The sequence below is a fragment of the Zalophus californianus genome, chromosome 2, assembly GCF_009762305.2.
Source record: "Zalophus californianus isolate mZalCal1 chromosome 2, mZalCal1.pri.v2, whole genome shotgun sequence".
NCBI lineage: Eukaryota > Metazoa > Chordata > Mammalia > Carnivora > Otariidae > Zalophus > Zalophus californianus.
In genome coordinates, this window is record NC_045596.1 from 125220937 (window position 1) to 125241404 (window position 20468).

The following is a 20468-nucleotide window of genomic DNA, read 5'->3' on the forward strand; positions in this document are numbered from 1 at the left end:
TCTCTCTCTCTCTCAAATAAATAAAATTTAAAAAAAAAGAAACATAACTGATGATTTAACAATGTGGCATTTTCCTAGATGCTTTAACTAGAAACTTCAAAATAAATCTCTCCAATGGATTAACTTTAGATTCCTATTTTAAACCTCGAGTTTACTCTGCCTTCCTACTGTTATATTTCCTAGCATAATTTTAAAATAACTGATGAGAAGTTCAGGACTTATCCTTTGTATTTAATGGCCTCTCTGATAGTAAAGTGGTCTGGATGCACAGTCACCAACCAACTCAGTTTGCACAAGACTGCCTCTATTTTAGTACTGATTGTCACAAACCCTGGCAACCTCCTCAGTCCAGATCCAACTGGGCCAGTTGATCACTCTAAGACTTCCCACTCCCAAGGCGCTAGCAGAATAGGTACACAGTAGTGAATTTTTTCTTTTAAAAATCTACTATTTTAAAATGTAACATACATAAGGCACATAAATTATGTGTACAATTTTTAACAAATAGTGGACCACTTAGTACCAGAAACAATATATATGCCACCACCCCAGAATCCTTCTTTCCTAAAGTGTTTTTCTTCCCCCAAGAATTAATTCCTTTCCTGAATTTTCTTGTAAACATTACTTTGTCTTTTTAAAATAAATTTGCCAATGGTATCAAACAGTAAAACTTAGCTTTAGCTTTTTATTTGAACTTCATCTACCAAAACGCTTTTATGTTTTGCTTTTAGTGCTAGCATTATGTTTATAAAACTCATCCACGTGGCTGCGTGTGGATGTAGGTTGTCTACTTTCTTGCTGTATACTCTTCCCTTGGATGCATTTACCATAACTTTTATTCATCATTGTACTGGTGATGACATTTTGTTTCTCTTTTCAGGTTATTACAGACTATGCTGTTATGAATATTCTTGTATGTGCATTCTGGTGCAGTGTGTGCAAGAGATTCCCTAGGGCTGTACTAGTGAAAAGTATGGTCAATGAATTAACAGAATCATCATCACCTGGGAGCTTGATAGGAATATGGATGCTTAGGTCCTAACCCAGACCTGCTGAATCAGAATCTCAATTTTAACAAGACTCCTTTGAACATTAAAGCCTGTGTGAATGATATGCAGTACAGGATGAGAAGCACCATTCTACAGCATAAGCTAAGGAATGGAATCACTGCAATAAAGCTTTACTTGACACCAGCAGGGGGAGAGTTCCCAGCCTTCCACATCCTCACCAACACTTTGTACTGTTAATCTTCTAGATCTATAACGATCTGGTGGGTGTGATCTGGAATCTCCTAGATTTCCTTTGTATATACCTAATCACTAATGAGTTTGAGCACTTATCTATAAGTTAATAAGGGATTTGGATATCCTCATTTCAAATTTCCTTTTCCCGTCTTTTGTCCAGGTTTCTACTGGTTTTTTTCTCATTTTCTCCTTACTTTGAAAACATTTGCTATATATGCTGGGTTTTAGAGAACTGGTGGTTATATGTATTGGGATTACTTCTCCCACTCTGTGCATTGTCTTTTTACTCTTTATGGTGCCTTTGATGAACGGAATTTCTTAATTATGATATTTGTAAGCTAACCAGTTTTTTTCATTTATGTTTTGACTTAGTATATTATTTAAGAAATCCCTTCCTACTCCAAGGTCCCGGATGTATTTCCCTATACTTTCCATGAAAAAAATTCCCATTTCTTAACTTTTTCTTGAAATACAATTCATACAGAAAACTGAACATGAGAATTCAGCTTAATAAATTTTCACCAACATCCTTGTGAATTATGAGATTTCTAGCAACTAGAAACACCTGATGTTCCTTCCCCTTCAGTCACGACTCCTCAAGAATAAGATGATGTGAAGTAATTATTCAATTTTGCCTCTTCTAGTACAATGTATTGGAAAATCCCTTTTATTTCCACTCATATGGAAAGAGGTGGCAGGCCACCTCTTTAGTATGTCAGATACACATGTGAGATATAGATCCCTTGGCAAACTCACAGCCCCAGTCTGGCCTGATGGTCACTTTCCACAGTCCTTGCAATAGAAAGATCACACTCCAGGCCTTCCACCAGCACTGGCACCCTGACGCCCTCTGCTCATCTATCCTCTCCTAATGTGGACACCAGGCCTTTCAGGCCTCCCACCTACACAGGAGCATACCCAGAGCCCCTGCACACCCGTGTACCTGTGTGCCTGCTCCTGCAGATTCATGCGCAACCCAGAAGGTTGTTTCCCTCTTGACCATCTCTGACCCAGGTACACAGTGAACTTTTCTGCCTTCTAGCAGGCTGCAACTACATCTTCTCCAGTGTAGGGGCAGGAAGCTCTTCAAAGACTTTCCATCCCTGGATGATCTCTCTCAGCCTTAGGATACACTGTACAATTCTCTTACATCTCTTTTATCATGGCTTAATAACTCTTTATATCAAATGTCCCTGTTTAAATCACTGGGTACTCCATGTCTCCTGATTGGATCTAGACTAAAATATATCCTTTATATTTTTGAAATATAAATTTTAACATCCTCTGAAATATGAAATTAGAGCTCTTTATTCTTTGAATTCTTGATAGAAATTGCCAGTGAAGCCATCTGCCCCGGCAGTTTTTGTGGAAAGATTTTTCACAAAGAATTACTTTTCTTCAAGATTTTATTTATTTATTTATTTATTTATTTATTTAGAGAGAAAGAGAGAAAGAGAGAGAGCACGAGCCAGAGCAGGAGCACAGAGAGAATCTCAAGCAGACTCTGCACTGAGTGCAAAGCCAAAGGAGGGGTCGGTGGGGGGGGGGGGGGGACTCTATCCCATGACCCTGAGATCATGACCTGAACGGAAATCAAGAGTCAGATGCTTTACCAGTTGAGTCACCCAGCCCTCCTTAGTTACTTTCTTTAATGGTTATAAAAGTCTAAGTTTTGTACTCTTTCATTGAGTCAGTGTGGATTATATTTTTCCAGAAACATTCTCCCTGTGTCTACATTCTCAACATTTCTGTCATAATATCTTCCCTCTCTTCTTCTACATCTATGATATATCCCCTATATCACCTCTTGCATTATTTTTTTTAAGATTAATTTATTTTAGGGCACCTGCGTGGCTCAGTCAGTTAAGTGTCTGCCTTCAGCTCAGGTCATGATCCCAGAGTCCTGGGATCCAGTCCTGCATCAGGATCCCTGCTCAGTGGGGAGTCTGCTTCTCCCTCTCCCTCTGCCCCTCCTCCTTGCTTGTGCTCCCTGTCAAATAAATAAATAAAATCTTTAAAATATAAATATTTAATTTATTTTAAAGAGGGGGAGGAGGGGTAGAGGAAGAGAGGAAGAGAATCTCAATCAGACTCTTCCTGAGCATGGAGCCTGATGCAGGGCTCAATCTCACAACCCTGAGATAATGATCTGAGCCAAAATCAAGAGTCAGATGCTCAACCGACTAAGCCACCCAGGTGTCCCTCACCTTTCATATTCTTAACATTAGTAAAAGGACTGAAATATATGTACTATGCTAACAGAGATCAAAAGAAAGCTGACAAACCTTTTACTTCAACTTTCTATACTCTATGTTTTAAATATATCTCATACATAACATAGAGTTGACTTTTTTCCCTACACTCTAAAATTCTTTGACTTTTAACTGGAATATCTCTTTTCATTTATTTTCAATGAGTAATATTTTTTCTGTATCCACCTAATTTTTGTTTCATATTTTGTCACTTAATTTTTTCCCTTTTTCTCTCATTTGTGCTAAGTACTTTTTATTATGCCATTTTTAACCAACAGTTTGAAAGTTATACATATTTAAAAATGATATTCTTAAAAAAAAAAAAAAGCTTCTGCACAGCAAAGGAAACAGTCAACAAAACAAAGAGGCAACCCACAGAATGGGAGAAGATATTTGCAAATGACACTACAGATAAAGGCCTGGTATCCAAGATCTATAAAGAACTTCTCAAACTCAACATCCAAAAAACAAATAATCAAGTCAAAAAAATGGGCAGAAGATATGAAAAGACACTTCTCTGAAGAAGACATACAAATGGCTAACAGACACATGAAAAAATGTTCATCATCATTAGCCATCAGGGAAATTCAAATCAAAACCACATTGAGATACCACCTTACACCAGTTAGAATGGCAAAAATGGACAGGAAAAGAAACAACAAATGTTGGAGAGGTTGTGGAGAAAGGGGAACCCTCTTACGCTGTTGGTGGGAATGCAAGTTGGTACAGCCACTTTGGAAAACAGTGTGGAGGTGCCTCAAAAAATTAAAAATAGAGCTTTTTTTCAAAAAAATGACCCAGCAATTACACTCCTGGGTATTTACCCCAAAGACACAGATGTAGTGAAAAGAAGGGCCATATGCACCCCAATGTTCATAGCAGCAATGTCCACAATAGCCAAACTGTGGAAAGAGCCAAGATGCCCTTCAACAGACGAATGGATAAAGAAGATGTGGTCCATATATACAATGGAATATTACTCAGCCATCAGAAAGGATGAATATCCAACTTTTACATCAACGTGGATGGGACTGGAGGAGATTATGCTAAGTGAAATAAGTCAATCAGAGAAAGACAATTATCATAGGGTTTCACCTATTTGTGGAACATAAGGAATAGCGTGGAGGACATTAGGAGAAGGAAGGGACAAATGAAGGGGGTAAATCGGAGGGGGAGACGAACCATGAGGGACGATAGACTCTGAGAAACAAACTGAGGGTTCTAGAGGGGAGGGGGTAGGGGGATGGGTTAGCCTGGTGATGGGTATTAAGGAGGGCACGTACTGCATGGAGCACTGGGTGTTATATGAAAACAATGGATTGTGGATCACCACATCAAAAACTAATGATGTATTGTATGGTGACTAACATAACATAATAAAATTTAAAAAAATAAAAATAAAAAAATAAAAATGATATTCTAGATATTAAAGATGCAAACTTAACAAAAACTTTATCTTTTTCTTGGATAAACCAAATTCCCTAGACTACTTTAACTTTTATGTTAATTTAAAGATAATAAAATATAATCACTATTTAATATTTTAATTATATTTTCTAGACCCACTATACATTATTATTGCTATTGCACATCATCAGTTTATTTTCCCATAGATATTTATGACTTCTTAAATCTGTATTTTCCCAGGGCACCTGGCTGGCTCAGTCAGTTAAGCATCTGCCTTTGGCTTAGGTCATGATCCCAGGGTCCTGGAATCAAGCCTCATGGCAGGGGCCCTGCTCAGCAGGGAGCCTGCTTCTCCCTCCCCCTTTGCCCCTTCTCCACTCGTATTCTATCTCTCTCTCTCTCTCAAATAAATAAAATAAAATCTTTTAAAAATAAATCTATATTTTCCCTTGAATTTCAGTTCTTCCTTTTCAGATCATTTTTCTTGTCCTGAAGTACATCTTTAGTATTTCTTTCATGAGATTCAGTTGGTCATAAACACTCTCAGTTTTTGTTTATTTATGTCCTCATTTAAACTCTTTTTTTAAAAAAGGTTTTATTTACTTATTTGAGAGAGAGAAAGAGAGCACACAGAGGGAGAGGGAGAAGCAGACTCCCCACTGAACAGGGAGCCCAAAAGGGGTCTTGATCCCAGGACCCCAAGATCATGACCTGAACCAAAGCAACTGAGCCACGCAGGCACCCCCTCATTTAACCTCTTGAAAGATATTTACTCTGCCTATAGACTTTTAGACTAGCAGGTATGGCTGTAAGCACACAGAGGTTATTATTCCACTATCTTCAGGCTTTCATTGTCACTGTTGAGAAATCGGTTATCTTACTGCTCTTGCTGTGGAAATAATTTTTCTCTCTTTTCCTTTCCTCTTTCTTTCTTTCTTTCTGAGTGGCTTTTTAAAATTCTTTTTGTGTGGTTTTCTTTATCTTCACTATGATTTCAAAGTGTATGTTTCTTTTTATTTATCCAACTTAGGATATATTAGACTTCTTAAATCTGAGGATTGGTGTCTTCCATCAGCTCTGGAATAATCTCAGCCATTATCTCTTTAGATATTTCCTTTGCCATATCACTAAGAGGCAATATGCATGCCTCCTCAGACTCTGATCATATATATATTAGATCTCTTTATGGCATCACTCTTGCCTTCTCTTCCATATTTTGCTATTTGTCTTTCTATTGGATTCTGGGTAATTTCTTCTAATCCTCCTATCAGTTCACTAGGTATCTGTTCTGCTGAATCCAACATGCTACCAAATATGTTCACTGCCAATATAATTATTGGGTTTCTGTTTTCTAGAATTTCTGCTCTTTCTATTCCAAATTTATGTCACTTTTTATAACTTCTTATTCTCTACAAATACCTTCAACTTCTCATTTATTCCTTTTAAACACACTGGTATAATTGTTTTAATATCTAAATCTGATAATTCCAATATCTGAATCTGAATGAGTCTTTTACTATTGTCCTTTTTCCAACTGGTTCTTATACTTTTTGCATTGTTTTCTCATGTGTTTAGCTATTATTGACTCATTGATTGATTTTTAAGAGCAAGGTCTTTGTCCTTAAAAAATAATATAAGTTCCCCTTAGTCAGTAGGGCTTTTCATTTCCTTCTACCACTAGCCAGTTGGAAATCAACTTAAACTAAGTCATAACTTGAGGATCCCTCACTAAGGTAGGCTATGTGTACATGAGGTACAAATCCATGCAAGACCCTGTAGTGGCCACAACTCAGAGAACTTTCTTTCATATTTTTCTTTTCTGTTTAGCAATGAGGCAACTTTAAAAAAGCAAAAACAAACAAAAACAAAAAACAGTTCCTGTAATTGATGGAGAAGGAATGGGTTTCATTCTAGTTTGCTCTTGCCCTGGCTGAATGTGGGGAGGCTTTTTTGTAAAAATCTCAAAAAGACAGATTCTAAACCTTGACACTGTCTTCCTTATCCACATGCTTACTTCTCCCAACTATGCAGCATCAATAATGCCTTTATGGCATAATCAGGTTTGGCACGCCAACATTCTGCTTCCCACTCTAGTTATAGTTGGTCAAAGGAAAATTGGCCTGTGGCATTCCCCACTGTCTTTTTAGTTCTTCAGTGATTTTTTTAATACAGTTTTTAAAACATAATTTTTCTAACATATTTTATTATTTCAAAAGGGATACTTTATCCAGATAATATTTCCTCATCCCATTATGTGAAATAAGTGCCTCATCAGAATTGTCAAATTATTAAAATCCAAGTTTAATAGATTTCATTTATCCACAAACTAAAACAAGATGCTATTCCAATGTCCATATTTCCTTGGCTACATGGCAACATACTTTATAGTCTTATATACATATTTTTCTGTCCATGAATAGATAACTAAGTAACACTGGACTATATTTATATCTCCTGCAATATTAATCACTGGTAGGTCTCCAAAGACCTTTTTCCCAATTTAGGAATGATACAAATGTAAAGATGATATTAAAATAAGGAAATCAATATGTCTCAATGGTTCAATATAACTGTCATAAAATGCACAATGTTTGTGTTTTTTAAGAATACTTTAGAGTTGTTTCACAACAACCTTGTTTATCTGTTAAAAAATAGTGAGTTAGAACAATCAGCTAATCTATTATCTACCAAAAGATACTACCCACTATGCTCTAGGTTGAATTGTGTCCCCCAAAAAGATATGTTGAACTCCTAACCCCCTGTACCTCAGAATGTGACTTTTTTTTTTTTTTTGGAAACCAAGGTCATTGCAGATATAATTAGTCAGATTAAGATGAGGTCATAGTGAAGTAGAGTGGGCCCTTAATCCAATATGACTCATGTCCTTATAAGAAAAGGAGAAACACACAGACATACAGGAAGACAGCAATATAAAATCAGAGGCAAAGACAGGTATTATGCTGCCACAGGACAAGCAGCACCTAGGGATATCACAAACTGGAAAAGAGAAGAAAGGATCACCCCTCAAGACTTCAGAGGGAGCATGACCCTGCTAACACCTTAGTTTCAGATTTCTGGCCTCCAAAACTGTGAGACAATAAATTTCTGTCGTTTTAAGCCATTTAGTTTGTGGTAATTTGTTACAGCAGCACTAACAAACTAATAAACCCTATTAAAATGTTATTGTAAATTTTACATCTTACCAGTAACTTCTGAGGAAGTTATTAGACTATCATTTAATATAAAAGTACACTAATAATATGCTTTCTGTTAAAGATTACTGTATTAATTGTATTTCTCTCAGGGAGGCTTACTTGCTGGCATTTGCCTGAGTTCCTCAAAATATTATCACACCTTCTGGTTTGTAAATTGTAGAGTAAAAATACAATCTTAGCCCCTTCTTCCCTTGAAAATAGTCCAAAGCCAATCATAAAAATTAAACATCAGAAAAGCAAATTCCTTTGATGAAATCAGAAGCCATCTAAAATCCAGAAGTACATTATATGAGACAAAACTTCCAAATATAAATGAAAATTACATGAAAGTGAAAGAAGAGGAAATTAAAGACACCACAGTTACTGATCTCAGGTAATGCAGAGAATAGTTCTCCAACATAAGTAGCCACATCTTGGGGAGCAAATCCCTTTGGGGGGAAAAATGGAAATAAGGTGTTTATTCTGACAACAGAAGTGCACTGGACCACATTTTCACAAGGTCTCAAGAAGTTGGGAAGGTGGGACTGACTAAATGAGAAATCACATAAATGAGGCAGATTTTCAGGACTCAACCTCCAGTTGAAGTGGAGGGTAAGGAGAGACATTCAGCAATGTGAGCTGTCCTTCAGAGTGGAAACAAAATGGCTGGGGAGAAGCAAAGCCTAAAAGAACTCATGCACACCATAGTTCTGTGTCATTAAAGGTATTTTCCATTAACCTGGAACACTGCTCTAGCCACTCCTATCTGCAAACCTCCTACAAATGGCTGGTCCAGGAAGAATGCACCCCATTCAAAGTGAGTAATCATCATCATCACCATCAGCAGCAGCAGCAGCATCTAGCATAAAATATATACCAAAATACTGCAGAAACAAAATGGAAAAGGTATTTTTAAAAATAACACATGAATACCATAAGAAAAGTGTTGCCAGGGGGGAAAAAGGGTGAAAAATATTGCCACAAGAAAGATAAACGTTTTGACCAAATATATTGCTTAAGAAAGGTTTCAGAGGAAAAAATATAATTGCTTCTATTTAAAGAATACTCAAAAAAATGGATATAAAAGCTGAAGAAAGATATGGTGACACAATAGAGATCATTGCTTGAGTTGATGGGAGCCCAAAAAGAAGTAAAGGGAAAAAATTAAATCATTTGCAGAAATGAACACAGAGTGTGGGGCACTGAAAATAGGATTGGTAAAAGTGAACATGAAACATAAAAAAGAAAGTTTAAGGGATTAGAAGAAAAATGAAAGACATAGGAAACAGGCAAAAGAAGAAAAGAAACAAAGTATAGAATAAAAATATATTAAAAACATAGTTTAAGAAATAAACATTGAAATAAAATAAGATTAGAACCTTCAAATTGAAGCACATACTTTATATCAGGAAAAAAATTGTCACAGCATAATGCTCATCAAAACATATCTCAGAAATATTACAAGAATTCAGAAATAAAAAATCCTTTGAATAGCCAGGCAAAAAGAACAATATACCTATAAAAAGCAAATCTGCAAGCTAGAAGGCAGTAGAGAAATGTATATGAAAAATGAGCATGACGTAAGAATTTCATCCTAGCCTAGATGACACAATCAATAAGTAACTAATCAAAATTTTGAGAATGAAAAGAAGTTGGTAAATGATGTAAGTAGCTGATTTCCACATCTTTTATAGTCAAGGGGAAAAATTCTCATTTGGATTTAGTAAATCACTTGGTACAAAGATAGGTGTACTTAAAGTCTGAATACCATGTATACTCTTTTTTTAAGTTTTTATTTAAATTCCAGTATAGTTAACATACAGTGTAATATTAGTTTCCAGCGTACAATACAATGATTCCACACTTTCATACAACACCCAGTGCACATCATAACAAGTGCCCTCCTTAATCCCCATCATCTGTTTAACCCATCTCCCCATCAACCTCCCCTCTGGTAGCCATCACTTCATTCTCTATAGTTAATAGTCTGTTTCTTGATTTTGCCTCTCTTTCTCTCTCTCTTTTTTTTTTCCCCTTTGCTCATTTCTTTTGTTTCTGAAATTCTACATATGAGTGAAATCATTATCATGTGTACTCTTAATGTATACCTATACACTAAGAAAAAAACATATCTGATAAAATGGGGTGGTGGATAAAGGAGACAAGAAGGAAGAATAAATAGATATATACAAATTCCATTACTATTCATAGGAAAGAGTCATAGTTATATATAAAGAAAGTATGTCTTCCACTTTTGAAATATTAACTGCTATGGGAATTGACTTCCTGTCACAAACAGCTCAAAAACTAGACAAAAGATTTATTATAAATAGATGGTAATTAGTAGCATGTGGTACTCTTCTAAGACTAGACAAACAGATCAATGGAACAGAATAAGACACAGCAACAGATTTATGCATATGTGGACATTTAGTATACGACAGAGGTGACCCAGAAGACCACTGGGTAAAGAGAGACTTTTCAATAAATATGTCTAGGACAATTGAGCATCACTATGGCAGCGGAGAGTGGGGAGAATGGGGAGGGAATGAAACTGGACCCTTTTCTCACACCTTGCACAAAAATACACTTCAAAAATCTTAAAACCTAAATATAAACATAAAAACTATGAAAATTTAGAAGACATTAATGGACATTGATTTAATGACCTTTAGGTAGTGAAGGTTTTACACTGAAGTTTACAAACAAGATACAAAAGGAAATAGTCATAAAGGAAACACTGATAAATTCAATTTCTATTTGTCAAGGCACCATAAAAGAGCATATGAAGACAAGCCATAGAGATAGAGAAAGTTTTTTTCAACACATGCAACTGACAAAGACACAGTTTATGAAATTAAATGAGAAATTTTTAAAACTCAATAAGAAAAAGGCAACAACTCAAAAGAAAAATGGAAAAAAGTAATTAAACAAGATTTTTTTAATTATTATGTTATGTTAATCACCATACATTACATCATTAGTTTTTGATGTAGTGTTCCACGATTCACTGTTTGCGTATAACACCCAGGGCTCCATGCAGTACATGCCCTCTTTAACACCCATCACCAGGCTAGCCCATCCCCCCACCCCCTTCCCTCTAGAGCCCTCAGTTTGTTTTTCAGAGTCCATAGGCTCTCATGGTTCGGCTCCTCCTCCAATTTCCCACCCTTGATTCTTCCCCTCCTGCTATCATCATCATCTTCTTCTTCTTCTTCTTCTTCTTCTTCTTCTTCTTCTTCTTCTTCTTCTTCTTCTTCTTCTTTTTAACATATAATGTATTATTTGTTTCAGAGGTACAGATCTGTGATTCAACAGTCTTGCACATTTCACAGCGCTCACCATAGCACATACCCTCCCCAGCATCTAAACAAGATTTTTTTTAACAGGAAATCCAAATGGCCAAGAAGCATATGATAAGAGTGTTCAATCTCATCAATAATCAGAGAAATGAAAATTTAAAAAAAATTTTAAGATTTATTTATTTATTTGAGAGAGAGTGTGTGTATTTGCACATGCACAGGGAGGGGAGGGGCAAATGGAGAGGGAGGGAGAGAGAATCTCAAGCAGACTCCCTGCGGAGCACAGAGCCCCACGAGGGCTTGATCCCAAGACCCTGAGACCATGACCTGAGCAGGAACCAGGAGTCAGACCCTTAGCCAATTCCACCACCCATGTGCCCCCAGTGTTTAAAAATTTTTAAATATGTGGGGCGCCTGGGTGGTATAGTCAGTTAAGCATCCAACTCTTGATTTCAGCTCAAGTCGTGATCTCAAGGTCGTGGGATAGAGCCCCCAGTTGGGCTCTATGCTCAGCGTGGGGTCTGCTTGAGATTCTCTCTCCCTCTCCCTTACCCTCCTGCTTGTGCTCGCTCTCTGTTTCTCTTTAAAATAAATAAATAAATCTTTTTAAAAAAATGTTTTTAAACACTGTATCCCAACTGATAGGCACAAATTTACAATTTTAACAATTTCAAATGCTGAAGAGGATGTAAAACAACGAGACTGTTTATTCCCCACAAGTGTAAACATGAATTAGTACCAACCTTGGAATACTGGAATTATTGAGAAGTTTAAGGTATACATAACCCATGAACCAGAAAATTCTCTCCTTGGTATATACCCTAGAGAACCCCTTGCAGATGACAATAGCAGACATACACAGTAGTACCGATACAGCCCTAAAGTGAAAACAACTCAGATGTCCATCAAGGTAGACTAAATATTACATGATATATTCCTAAAATGGTATACTGTACATTAGTGAAAATGAACAAGCTACAGTAGTCTGTAACAGCATGGAAAATTTTTGCAAGCAGTGTTGAGCAAAACAGACAGGGCATAGGAAATATATGCAGTATAATTTAATTTATATAAATTTTTTAAATAGGCACAAATAATTATCATTCTGGGTGGTAATACTAGAGAGAAAAGCATGGAAATTGTTATCACAAAGCCAAAGCCAGTGGTTAACACTGAGGGGTGAGTAAGAGTGTTCTAATTGGGAAGAGACCGGGTGGGAGTGAGGGTACTGCTCACACAAGGTTAACTTTATAATTATTCATCACATCATACCAGATTTGCATTTATTCATTGGTCTCTCTCAGTCTATCATAGCAGGTTTTATTTGCAATATGTTGTTGTGCTCTCTTGAGTATGGGAACACTTGCTGGGTGAATGCAGATCCTCAGGTGTGCAGGTTGCACTCATTCACCAGACGCTCCTTGCTCTATAAACACTAAATGGGACAGAGGGTGTCTTGACCTTGGGGTCATGAGTTCAAGTCACTAGGCTGGCACCTGGCAGTGGGTGGTCAAGACTCCATCCCAGGAGGGGAGGACAGGTAGGGAGGCAGGAGTTGGAACCACTTGTGAATTAAGGTTCCAAGCTTCCCATGCTTATTCTATTATCCTATCAGATTCATTTACAAACCACAAATTTAAAGGTAAGTTACGAAGAAGTTCAAGAGGGTGACCACAGAGCATTAATCCCCAGAACTGATTCCGTTCTGAGGGTGGAGTCCTGTGTGACAGCAGTGTCACATGCCCATGAGGCCAGCCCCCTCACCATACATGTATGTTTTCTGCACATCTCAGCATATGTGTTGGACTGTGTATGTGTATGTGTGAATGGAGGAAAGAAAAGAACAGATCATGCTTCTATTTGTTACTGCAAGTTCCTGAGCCGTAGGTGAGGTCTGAGCAGAAGGGAAATGAGAAGATCTGAAGTGATTATGCCAGTAACTTTTTAAACTATCACACTGAAGCTTATTTACCAAAATGTTCATACATCTGAATGTAGACCTGCGTGTTTAAAGGATGTTTTATAAATTAAGTATTAAATATTTATAATTAAGATCATGGGCAATTAATTCCACAGCATGCTAAGCGATTTAACATAATTGTCCTTGGCTATAATCCTGATGCCAAGAACCTTCTACTCTGATTCTCATTTCTCTCTTTCCACTCACTTTAACTGAAAAAATGTAATGTTTGGTGGGGCAATTTATAAGATCTAATAAAAGTGGATACAAATAGATTATGTCGTCTAATGTATGACAATTCAGATTTCCAAAGGGAAATGAGATGGAAAGAAACCAAGTAGGTGTTCTACCTTTGTTACCCTCACTTAATTCTCTCACAATAATACTGAATAATATGTGAAGACACATACAAATATCTCATTTCTACAAAAGAACACTGAGGTTGGGAAGGGTAAATATCCTTACCAAGATCATCTATCTAGTAAGTGGATATATATATTCTGATGAGACTACAAACTTGTATGACCTATCTTTGCTACCTTTACTCTTCTTTTTTTTTAAACATTTACTGTCCATTTACTATGTGCCAAGCATGAGGGATCAATGTCCACTGGAACCCAAACTCCAAGGCTGTGTTCTTAGTCCAGTAATGTGTGGCTATGTGCACTTGAAATATGGCTAGTATGAATTGAGTTGTGCTGTATTTTAAATCATACACCAGATTCCAAAGACAGTAAGAAAAAAGGAATGTAAAATATGATACTAATAATCTTTCATATTGATTATATGTAAATGGTAAATTTTATATATATTAGGTTAAAGCAAATGTGTTTAAAATTTATTTCATCTGTTTCTCTTATTTAATGTGGCTACTAGAAAATTTAAATTATAAGTATGTCTCACATTTTATTTCTATTGTACATCATTGGTCTAAAGATGCCCTTTCAATCTTGCTTCAAGATACACAAATGAATTACCTACTTGTGATTATTAGATGTTATATTTCTTTTTTTTTAAAGATTTATTTATTTATTTATTTGAGAGAAAGAATGAGATAGAGAGAGAGAACATGAGAGAGGGGAGGGTCAGAGGGAGAAGCAGACTCCCTGCCGAGCAGGGAGCCCGATGCGGGACTCGATCCCGGGACTCCAGGATCATGACCTGAGCTGAAGGCAGTGGCTTAACCGACTGAGCCACCTAGGCGCCCTAGATGTTATATTTCAAGATTATGTTGAATAAGATGTATCTGTAATACACTATGTAATGTATCTTCCTGCCACCATCAATATTTATAGACGACATATTTAATCTCTTGAAATTTCAGAAATTAGCTTAACTAAAAGTAGCTAAACCCTGTTGGTTTTCCTTTTCCTGACAGAACATACAATGAACAGGCAGAGATACCTGGATTCAAGACACAGGTATTCTTGTAATGGAATGAAAAGGGCTTTTTCAAATACCTCAAGTATCTCTTTGAGATTTGCTGGACACTTTTAATATCATAGTATGCATTTCTCCCAGCATAAAATTTTTTTATTATTTAGAATTGGGTATATTAAAAACACTTTTTACATCTTCCTACAAAAGATGAGGCAAGGTGCATTTTCAGACAATAAAACACTTGTATTTTTATGAAATGTCTATTAACGTGAGCAGTGGGGAATAATGTAAGAAAGCTATCTTTCCTAATATATTGTTACATACTGAAACAGCAATACAAATAATTTATAATTCAACATAAAGGCTAACACTCTAAAACTGTACATGATGTAGTAACATTATTGACAAACTTGTAAGACTGATTGAAAATGTACTTCTAAAAATACGTACAATAGTGAGAAACATTATATTTAGATTACATGGGATCAGATGTAGAAAAACTCTCAAAAATCACACAAATTTACACAAACCCTTTAGTTCATAACATTGTGTGTACTACAAATTACTCATTTTATAAGCCCATCCTATATTGAATCACTCTGTTTTATCATGAAATATAGCCTTAAGATATCCCAATGTTAGGGGCACCTGGCTGGCTCATTCAGTGGAGAATGAGACCTTGATCTTGGGGTCATGAGTTCAAGCCCCATGTTAGGTGGAGAGTTTACTTAAAAAAAGAAAAGATATTGAAGAAATTACCCCAATTTTATATTTAAAGAGCAAAATATTCATAGATACATATAAGACAATATGAACATATATAAAGCAATACAACAAAATGGAATAAGAACTGGAAATCAGAAGCCTGATACTTGTGAGATTTGTGCTACTTGCAAAACTTTTTAATATTTAGTTTTTTCATCTGAACAATGGGAAAAGTTAGATCAGCTATGCCTGAATATCCCATGAGAATCAAGGACACAACATGTAAAAGGAAAATTATTACCAGTAAGGAATGATACAAATTATATTATTATTATATTAAGAACAAATTTATTCTATTATTTTATTATAAACATCTATCCTTCAGTTAATGTTTTTAGTAGCCATTGAGGCAAAAAATAAAATAACAAAAATATTTTATATCTTAAGTTTCAGCTTTTTCAAGTTATTTTTAGAATTGCCTTGGTATAAAATAATAACTGACATTACATCAATAAATGAAAATACTTATGAGAAGGTACTTGATGATCACATAATTGGGGGAGATAGGTGACCATAGAATCAAAAAGGCAAGAAGCGACAGTCTAGGGTGCCTGGGTGGCTCAGTTGGGTGGACGACTCCCTTTGGCTCAGGTCATGATCCTGGAGTCCCTGGATGGAATCCCATATCGGGCTGCCTGCTCAGTGGGGAGTCTGCTTCTCCCTCTGACCCTCCCTGCTCTCGTGCTCTCTCTCTCTCAAATAAATAAATAAAATCTTTAAAAGAAAAAAAAAAAAAAGAAGTGACAGTCTAAACGTACACAAGGCAAGTATCATCTCCCTCCCACTTCACCTGTTATAATATAGTGGATTCCTGAATAAAACTGAATCTATTTAGAATGTTTAGAACTTATTATTTTGGGGCAAGAAAAAGCACCTTATGAAAGATAGCAAAAAGGGAACCAAGAAGAAACTGATTGATCCATTTTCTAAGAAAGATTGGTATGATGGAAAAGCACCAGCTATGTTCAATATAAGAAATATTGGAAAAACACTAGTCACGAGAACTCAAGGAACCCAACTCACATCTGATGGCCTCAAGGGTCTTATTTTTGAAGTGAACCTTGCTGATCTGTGGAATGATGAAGTTGCACTTAGAAAATTCAAGCAAACTACTGAGGATGTTCAGGGCAAAAACTGGCTGGCTGATTTCCATGGCATGGATCTTACCCATGACAAAATGTATTCCACGGTCAGAAAATGGCAGACCATGACTGAAGTTCATGTTGATGTCAAGACTACTGATGGTTATTTGCTTCATCTATTTTGTGTTGGTTTTACCAAAAAAAAAAAAACTAACAATCAGATTCAGAAGACCTCTTTAGCTCAGCACCAATGGGACCTCCAAATTCAGAAAAAGATGATGGAAATCCATGACCTGAGAGGTGCAGACAAATGACTTGAAAGAAGTAGTCAATAAATTGATTCCAGACAGCATTGGAAAAGACATAGAAAGACTAGTCAGTCTATTTATCCACTTCAGGATGTCAGAAAAGTAAAAATGCTCAAGAAGCCCAAGTTTGAATTGGGAAAGCTCATGGAGTTTTACAGTGAAGGTAGTAATTCTGGAAAAACTACTGGGGATGAGAACAGTGCTAAAATTGATTGAGCTGATGGATAGGAGCCACCAGTCCAAGAATCTGTTTAAAATTCAGACATTTAATGGTGAAAAAAAATCTTGTGATGTTTAAAAAAGAAAAAGAATTTATTATTTTTAAAAAATCTACTTTACACTTCTACAATGATTTGAAAATGGCTCTCTACCCCCTTCCCTTCAGCTGGCTTCGCATAGTGTCCAAAGGTAGGAACAAAGAACATGGCTTTTCCTCCTCTGATAAACAGCACTGTGGACTGAATTGTGTTCCCCCCCAGACTCATATGTTGAAGCCCTTACCTCAGGGTGATAGTATTTGGAGGTGGTGCCTTTGGCAATTAGGTTTCGATGAGGACACGAGGGTGGGGCCCTCATGAGACTAGTGCCCCTATTAACATCGACCAGAGAGCTCTCTCCTTCTCTGAATGTATGCTCTCAGAAAAGGCCATATGACAAAACAGACAGAAGGCAGCTGTCTGCAAGCCAGGAAGAGAGCTCTCATCAGAACCTGAACATGCAGACACTTTCAGCCTCCAGAACTGTGAAAAATAAAATATTTCTGCTGTTTTAGCCACCCAGTCTATGGTATTTTGTTACAGCAACCCAAGCTAACTGGTACCTGAATAACCTCTGATGGGGTGGGCAGGTGAAGAAGCTCGAGAGAGTTTTCTGCACTGGCAACATATGGGTGAGAATTCCCTTACAGTTGTTGACAGAAAACGAAATGGATGCTCATGTCCAATTAATGAATGAAAACTATTATCTTAGACTTAACTAGAAAAAAATATTTAAGTATTGCCACTAGGTTTTATTTTATTTTATTTTTGGGGGGGTGGTACCAAATTACTTTATTTGAAGAATGGTACAAATGAAAGAAGTTAAGTAGATGTTTTGGTACAACTTATAGAAAAGGTAAAGGTAACCCCAACATGCATGCACTGCCTTGGTGACCAGGGAAGTCACCCTTGTGGCTATGGGAAGACAGCCTAAGGCTTAGCTTTCACTATCACTGTTTCCCAAGGTGTGCTTGTCAAAGAGATACTCTGCCATGCCAGATTCGGGAGCCCCCATCTTGTGAAGGTTGGTTACGTGGTCGCCCAATTCTTTGATGGATTTCACCTGCTCATTCAGGTAATGAGTCTCAATGAAGTCACACAAATGGGGGTCATTTTTATCAGTGGCCAGTTTGTGCAGTTCCAGTAGTGACTGATTCACGCTCTTTTCCAAATGTAATGCACACTCCATTGCATTCAGCCCGTTCTCCCAATCATCACAGTCTGGTTTCTTGATATCCTGAAGGAAGATTCGGCCACCTGGTTGGTTCTGCAGCTTCATCAGTTTCTCAGCATGTTCCCTCTCCTCATGAGATTGGTGAAGAAAATATTTGGCTAAATTCTTCAAAGCCACATCATCGCGGTCAAAGTAGTAAGACATGGACAGGTAGAGGTAGGAGGCGTAGAGCTCCAGGTTGATCTGGCGGTTGATGGTGGCCTCCGAGTCCTGGTGGTAGTTCTGGCGCACCTGCGAGGGGGACGCGGTCGTCATGGCGGCGGCTGAGAAAAGGCGGCGGGGCGAGCGGCGGCGGGGGTCTTGGAGCGGTCCAAGGGCGCCGCGAAGAGATGGCGGAGGGCTGGCTCTAAACGGCCAGCCGGGGTGGGGGATGAGCACCGGGTTCCGTCCAAACACTGTTGAAGGAGGAAACCGCGGCGACTCTCGGCGGAGACTCGCCACTAGGTTTTAAAAAGATGCAAAGGAACAAAATTGGAAGGAAATAAACCAAGTTGTTAAGTATGGCTGTGAGAGGGTAGTGGCATTAACGGACAAAATTTTTCTTTTTTTTTTTCAAATTGTTCTTTAATATGGTTCTATGTATTTTCATATTTATTTATTTAAGATTTTATTTATTTATTTGACAGAGAGAGACACAGGGAACACAAGCAGGGGGAGTGGGAGAGGAAGAGGCAGGCTTCCCGCGGAGCAGGGAGCCTGACGTGGGGCTTGACGTGGAGCTTGACCCCAGGACCCTGGGACCATGACCTGAGCCAAAGGCAGGCGCTTAACGACTGAGCCACCCAGGCGCCCTGTATTTTTATAATAGAAAAAAAAAATGACATCTAACATTGGGCTAGTGATCTCAATACAATATGAGTCTAATGGCAAGGGTTTTGTTTCTTTTCAGCTATCTTCACAGGGGAACAAAAGCTATTTATAAAGCATTTGTTGAGTTTCCAAATGTCTACCTTTCTATTGGCTCTTTTTAAAGGGGAAGTGCTATCCTCCTAAAACACATCCATTTTATTGAGAGAAGATTCTGTCACAGTAATTGAGAATAATAATAATTACATATGGTAATATGAAACATATTTAAAAAATGTTCATTGTGGGATGCCTGGGTGTTTCGGTCGGTTAAGCGTCTGCCTTCAGTTCAGGTCATGATCACAGATCCTGGGATAGAGTCCCACATTGTGCTCCCTGCTCAATGGGGAGTCTGCTTCTCCCTCTCCCTCTGCCACTCCCCCTGCCTGTGCTCTCTCTCTCTCTCTGACAAATAAATAAATGAAATCTTTAAAAAAATAAAAATATTCATTGTAATGAGTAAATGCTGAAGGAAAATCAAATAAAAAATATTAGGTTCTCAAAGAAAGTGCTCACTCAGAGCTAACCCACATGAGAGCAGGAAAATATAATGTTTAATAGAAATTCATGAAATAGAAAGGAATACACTATAAAGAAAATAAGAAAAGCTAAAAGCGGTTTCTTCTAAAAATAAATAAATAAATAAATAAAATAAATAAAGTTGACAGACTTTCAGCGCAAATGACCCAAGAGAAAAAGGAAGGGAATGTGGGAGAGAGAGAAAACCTAAATAATTAATATAGAAAATTAAAAAGGAGACATCAGTATAAATGTTATTATGGACAACTTTATGGCAATACTTTTGACAATTTAGACATAGTTCTATAAACATAACTTACAAAAACTGACAGAAGATGAAATAGTACGTCATAGTCACTTTTTTGTCCCAAAGAAGGTACCATTTGTGTTAAATTTACTATATTTAAATTGATACTATTTATCAAAGACACCTTAAAGAAAGTGAAAAGACTAGCCACAGTATAACTAACAAAGGATTAGTATCAAAAACTTAATAGAACTCCTCCAAATCTAGCAATCTAGGGTGGAAGCAAAGGGGTAGGATTCCGGAAGGGCACATAAGTAGATGTCAATAGCTATCAATATTATAAAAAAAAAGAAAAGAAAAGAAAAAACAAAAGAGGGCAATCCATGAACAAGTGATAATAATGCATCATGATAAAAAGGAATTCTATTAATCTAATTCTGGATTCCTGAGGCCTAATAAATACATGTATAC

General features: G+C 37.0%; 1 protein-coding gene and 1 pseudogene across 3 annotated transcripts in view; both read right to left on the bottom strand.

Annotated features, from left to right (window-relative positions):
* Positions 1-20468, bottom strand: part of IQCM (IQ motif containing M) — a 453243-nt gene that overhangs the window by 272891 nt on the left and 159884 nt on the right. The gene's annotated exons all lie outside the window — the stretch shown is intronic.
* On the bottom strand, positions 17930-18640 carry LOC113925170 (annotated as a pseudogene).